Raw genomic sequence first — 6373 nt, forward strand, 5'->3', positions numbered from 1 at the left:
GTCCTGCTGGATTTTTAGCAGCATGTGGAAAGCCAGGCTCTGAGCCAGCTGCCACAGGGGGAGAGGGGGGAGAGGATGCAGACACTGAGAGGAAAAAGTTTGCTCACCAAAATGACGATGACGCTTGTTTGCAATCCCAGGCTTTCATTTTCTCCTGTGTTCCTTTGCTTCCTCTCCAAAAGAAAAAGGAATAAAAAAAGGGATATCAGTCTGGGTGCGTGAAGTGAGATATTAAATAAATGTGTTTAAAAGGGGCAGAAAGTGATCATGAGAGACTGGGAGCGGTGGAGGCAAAAAGAGAAGGAAAAGCAAAATTGTGCAAGGAAAAATGTCTACTGCAGACTATTTCAGGTGTAAAATTTCCTGGTCCTATTTATTTATACGTGGGATTTCCAATAACTCCAAGGATGTCACAAAAGCAGCTGATTCCAAGAGGTTCAAATTTTTATTGAAATGGAAATTTGCTTTCTTTTCTTCTTTTTTTTTTCTCTCCAAGCTGTGCACACTCTATATAATTTACATATATTTTTAATTAAAAGTAATTCTAATTAACTAAAGAGGTATACCTGTGTGTGAGCCTCTGGGAATGTGGGTAGAATGTTGGGAATTCTGATCTGGGAGGGAAAACAGACAAGTACCCAAAGCCTTGGAACTAAGGAAAAAAAAATAATCCCTACCTAGCTGTGCTCTCCATTTTTGTGTGCCACTTTATGGCTAATAAATACCACACACTCTCAATGGCAAGGGAGTGCCCACCTATTCTTTATGTATTTTCAGGTTTGGGGTGGTTTTACCTGATTTTTTTGCTTCAAGTTGATGCCTATAATTGAATTGTTATTGATTTCTGCTGTAGCAGAGGGGGTGCAGCATCTCAAGGGGGAAGGTAGGGATGGGCTGAGCTTGAGCTTGAGCTGTGGCCTTGTCTGCTCCACAACTGCCTGGGTCCCCCAGGGCCCTGCTCTCCTGGGGTCACCTTCCCATCAAGGCAGATTTCAGAGTGACCTTGGGGGTGCTGGGGTGGCGTTGGGACTGCCCAGTGAGGTGGAACTTCCACCCTGTTCCCAGGGCAGTGAGGCTGGTGGGAGGTGTTTGGCCCAGGGGAGCTGTGGGGTTGTGTCCCAGCCTTGGTGAAGGAGGGGAGATGCTTTGGGAACTGGAAACCAGGTGGGAAAATCAGCTCCAGAGCAATGAAGAGATTGCAGCTGGGAAGACCAACAGAGAGGTTGGCTCTGTGTGGCTGCTGAGCCAGGATCACCTCAGGAAGAGCATGAAAGGAGCCCAGGATGTGTCTCCAGCCTGGTCAGGATCACCTCAGGAAGAGCAGGGAAGGAGCTGAGGATGTGTCCCCAGCCTATCCCATGGCAGGGACACCAAGGGACACCCTGCAAAGGCACAGAAAGGCAGCAGGATTGTTCAGGACACAGAAAGATGGGGTTGGCTGAAGAGGTGTTTAAAAGGTGGTTTATTGCAAAATCAGTCTCCTGGAAGGGTGAGACTGTAAGGCTGTCACACCCAAAGCCATCACTTTAGAAGCCATACATTAGAGGCCTTGCATCAGAAGCCATTATAATTCTAATTACAATGTTTTTTATAAATTTCTCATCCAATCAGCACCTTCCACAAAGCTTGCTAACATCTTCATTACCAATTGCTAATTGCTAAGTTTTAGATGATTTACCCCAATGCATCTTTTTCTGTCCAATCATATGACTCTACAGAAACTTATTGCTGTATCTTCTACTTTTTATTAACTCTATAACAAGTCCTGTTGCTAAACTTTAATTGTATTCTGCTATCTTGCTTAGTATATTTATTCACTTATGTGAGACCTATATCTAGCTTAAAACATATTTCTGCTTAAACTACAAATCTTTATTCTTATTTCATGTCTGTTTCACTAGTCTATTCTCAAGCTCCAAGCCTTCTCCAAGGGCTTGGGTCAAGCACTGCATCCATCTCTATCTCTGAGCTTGCATGCTCAAGGCCTTGGGGGCTCTCTGTGCTTGCATTTCCCACCCAGGATCAGTAGGGCCACTCCACAGAGATATTCCCCCCTTGCTGTCCCAGGGATGTGGGGCACGGGGTCTTCTGGGCCTCTCCCAGCACTGCCTCCAATAAAACTTTCTTTTTTTGGATGTCTGCCTTTACTGCCTCGTGCTTGGAAAACATATTGTGATTGTGTTGGGTCAGACACAGCCAAAATGTGAAGCTTCTGCTGTGGGCAGAAGGAGATGCAGGCACCACATGTGGGGCAAGGCTGGGACCTCAATTCTTGCAAAACTTTTTGTCTGCATGGAGCCACCCCCAGGGAATCACCCAAACGTTGCATTAAATCACACAGAACATGCAGTGCTCCAAGACTGATGAGTAAACTGCATTTTGAGTTAAGGAACACAACAATTACACTCTATTTAGCTGTCATCTAGGTTGTCCTTTCCCAGCTTGGCTGTCCCACTGCTGGCCATGTAATCATCTAATCCCCACCAAGTGATTCCCATGTCGTTAGAGGGGCTGTGGTTACCCTGTAAGTAAAGAGGACTCCCCAGAAATGCCTGCCAGGCATCTCAGAGAGGATTAAGGAAAACTAAACTCCCATGGAAAATTACTTCTTAAGCACTGGGAGGAAAGCCTCAAGCTTCCAACTCCACTCATTTCCTCAGAGTGCCTCAGGTTTGGGTTTTGGCTCTTTGGGATTTTGCTGAGATTTTGTGATGGGGTTTGGGGTTGGAAAACCAGGCAGATCGGTGAGGATCCAGCCTTGTGGAGCCTAATTGGTATGAGGAGCAGAGAGGCCATCAGTGGCAGAATCATCATTTGTCACATGTCACTATAGGACACCAAATAACACAACACAGACACACAGCTCTCACAAGGTAAAAAAAGAATTTTTAATTTCTGACTCCAACATTTATGGATTTCCAAAAGTGACAGTGGATTGGAGGGTGACAGTGCCACCCCTCCAATGACACTGGACAAACCAACAGTCTATCAAATTTCTCCTCCTCCATAAAAGAATGCAAAACAATGAGTTATTTACAGAAAGTGTGTGAGAAAGTTTGTTACAAGAGTGTAACATCAGAAGGCTCAGAAAAACTTAATCAGGGCAACAGTCACAGCAGTAAAATCGGGGATCAAGGCAAAGAAAAGGTGGTGGGAGGATCCAATACAGCCTTTTCCTCCTCTTTTGAAGGAGTTTGTCAGCATGGCATTTCCATATGGCAATTCCATTTCCATGGGTGGGACTGGGAGCAGTCAGGATGTGAAGGGAAAAGTGATCCCAGCCTGGATGTGGAGGTGCCTGCTCTACCTCGAGCTTCTGCTTTTCCCCAGGTGGTCCAAAACAACACCAGGAGCTGTCAAGAAGAAGGTTGTCCTGTCCCTCTGATTGTGATTTTATGTTCCAAAGAGCCTGATGTGATTTCTTGGATTTCTTTTCTTATAGATTTATTTCTTAGCCAAGAATAATAATGCTGACAATAACAGCAGCAAAATTGGGGGGGAAATGACATTTGTCAGTGGAGGAATTGGACAAAAGAGCTTGCAAAATTCACCCTATTCAGAGCTAAACTGGCAATTCTTCCCTGTGAGGGTGGTGAGGCCCTGGCACAGGGTGCCCAGTGAAGCTCCTGGATCCCTGGCAGTGTCCAAGGCCAGGCTGAACAGGGCTTGGAGCACCCTGGGATGGAGGAAGGTGTCCCTGTCATGGCAGGGGTGGCACTGGATTGGCTTTAAGGTCCCTTCCAACACAAACTATTCCATGATTCTTTAATAAGAACCTTGAAACACGAGGAGGACCATCCCCAAACAATCCTCTGGTTGTTTCCATAAACCCCACTGAGGGTGCTGGGGCTGGGCTGCTCCTGCCCCAGGCCTGGGGACAGGGATGATGGAACCAGAGTCCAGGAGAGCTGCACCCCGGGGAGGAGGGACCTGGGCTCCAAAGGGAGCTCCAGAGGAGCAGGAGAGCTGCTGAGGTGGGGGGAGAAGGCAGAGGAGATCCCTCCTCCCCATGAGCAGGGAACCTGGTGAAGAAAGGAGCCATGGAACATCACCAGGCAGAAGGCAAACAGGCCTTTAGGGATGAAGCAGAATAAACAAGGGCAGGCTGAGCAATTCCTCAGAGCACAGAACCCAGCCCGTGCTGAGAACACCTCTGAAAGAGTGAGCAGCAATTCCAGCCTGTGGTCACAATGCTGTTTTTCCAGCTGCCTCCCTGGGCTCAAACACTGCCTGCCAGGTACCTGGGGAAGATTTTGATGCCCTGAGAGGCACAGAGAGTTCTTTGTCTGCCTCTATCAATCACTCCACATTTCAGGTTTCACCAGCCACAGTGCTGGGTGGGTTTTGAGATGGCTTTTCCCCAGCAGCAGCCCCCAAACCTCTGCTGGTGAAGCTTTTCCTACAGGCAGGGATGCTTGGAAGGGACAAAGTCACCCCTCTGCTGCTCAGGCTGCTCCAACAGCAGAGCCAACCTCCCAAAAATTGCTGTTGTGCCTCGAGGGCTGAGGGAAAAAAATATCCCAGAGCCTCAGGATTCTCGTCCATAAATCCAGCCCACAATATCATAGATTTTACAGTGCTGCCAACTCTGACAATTTTATGATGGGTCTCATGTGATTTGCAAAAGTGTGGTTTCGTTTTTTCTCTTAAAATTTCCAGCTCCTGGACACCAGTGAATATATGAGGTTCTCAAAGGATTCTGAGTCTTTCCCCCCCTGCCCTGTATTTGATTTTTTGTTTGATTTTAAAACATACTGTAAAGTTGGTAATTTTTCTGGAGAGAAAAAGTGAGGCAGAGAAACCGTGACTTGGGAGGTGGAGCTGGAACTCATCATGGGCCAAAAAATATTTCATTTGGGGGACTTTTAAATTTGTTTGTTTTCTTTTTAAAATTGTTTTTCTCTGTTCAAGTCAATGCCTTTGCTGTGTTATTTTTGAGTAATAAAAATGACACAGCTGAAGCGAGTGGCAAATGTTCAGAGAGTGGTTTGAATAAATTCCCACCCCCAAAGAGGGGCAATACTTCCTTCACATTTAGATTTGACTCCTTCAAAATGTTCAAGGAAATTTTCCGACCTGAAGTAATTTCAGAGGGATGTGTTTCCCTTGAACCCATCACACCCAGGGGCTCCAATATCTCCTACTTCCTTTTTTTTTTGGTTGAAACAAATCCTTCAGACTCAGTGCCTGGTTCTGGCTGTGAGGTTTGGAGATTTTGCCCTGCACCTGGTTAGGACTCAACTACAGAAAAGTGGATTTAAAAGTGTTCCTGAGACAAATAAAGGTACAGCATCTTCCACAGTCAATCAGAAGGGCTGGTTTGAACGTCCTGGCTCAAACTTCTCCTGGGAACATCTGAGAAAAGTCCCTTGGAGGCAATCCCAAGGTGTCCCACATGGATGAGCCCTCCCAGCACAGGGATTAAAGGCAGGGGGAAGAGGAGGGTGGAGTTTTGAGGAGGTTTTGCATCAGCTCCCTGTAGTGATTCTGTTGGGAGCACAAGTGAGTAAAAGGAAAAAAAAAGGATGCGGTGAGAATATGGGAACTGGTCACTGTGGATGTCTCCTGGGCACTGCTCTCACTCAGGGGTGTTTGCTGCTACCAGAGCCTGAAGCAATGAGCTGTAATCTGCCCCAGGGCAATAAATGGTGCTTGAATCAAGAACAGAAAGTACAGCCCTAAGATGGGAGGGAGGAAGAGGCAAACACCTGCAGCAGTGCATGGTGAAGCCTTTAACAGCAAGGGACTGAGGGCTTGGGGGTGCCTGTATCCACAAATGTGGTTTTGTTGGGCAAGGTAAAACAAAATTATTATTATTATTATTATTATTATTATTATTATTATTATTATTATTATTATTATTATTATTATTATTATTATTATTATTATTATTATTATTTGCTGCCTCTGGGAATATCAGAGCTGCTTAGTTTTTGGCATAAAGTATTGCTGCTGGCCTCCCCAGCATCCAACTTGTTGCTTAGCTGTAAAGAGTATTCAAAGAAGGAATAAAACATGGGGAAGTCAGGAACCAAAAAGGGTCAACTCATTCTTAGCTGTGTTATAATACAGCTATTATAGATTTAATTATTATTTAATAATTATTTAATTATCTATTAATAATATTTATTCATTATTTATTATTATTTAATAATAAAACATGATCAATATATAATTTAATAATTATCAATAATTATAATAGTTAATATAATAATTTAATATAATATACAATTTAAATTACAACAAAAAAATCTCCCCACTGTCTTTGAGACATGGGTTCAGTCTATGCCTTTACTTGAAGGTTTTTACCCATAAGGAAGGGAGCTCTGGGTGTGAGCAGGATTATCACCATCTCAGGGCATTTCTGAGCCTG

This window comes from Molothrus ater, chromosome 18 (assembly GCF_012460135.2).
Source record: "Molothrus ater isolate BHLD 08-10-18 breed brown headed cowbird chromosome 18, BPBGC_Mater_1.1, whole genome shotgun sequence".
In the NCBI taxonomy this organism is placed as follows: Eukaryota; Metazoa; Chordata; class Aves; order Passeriformes; family Icteridae; genus Molothrus; species Molothrus ater.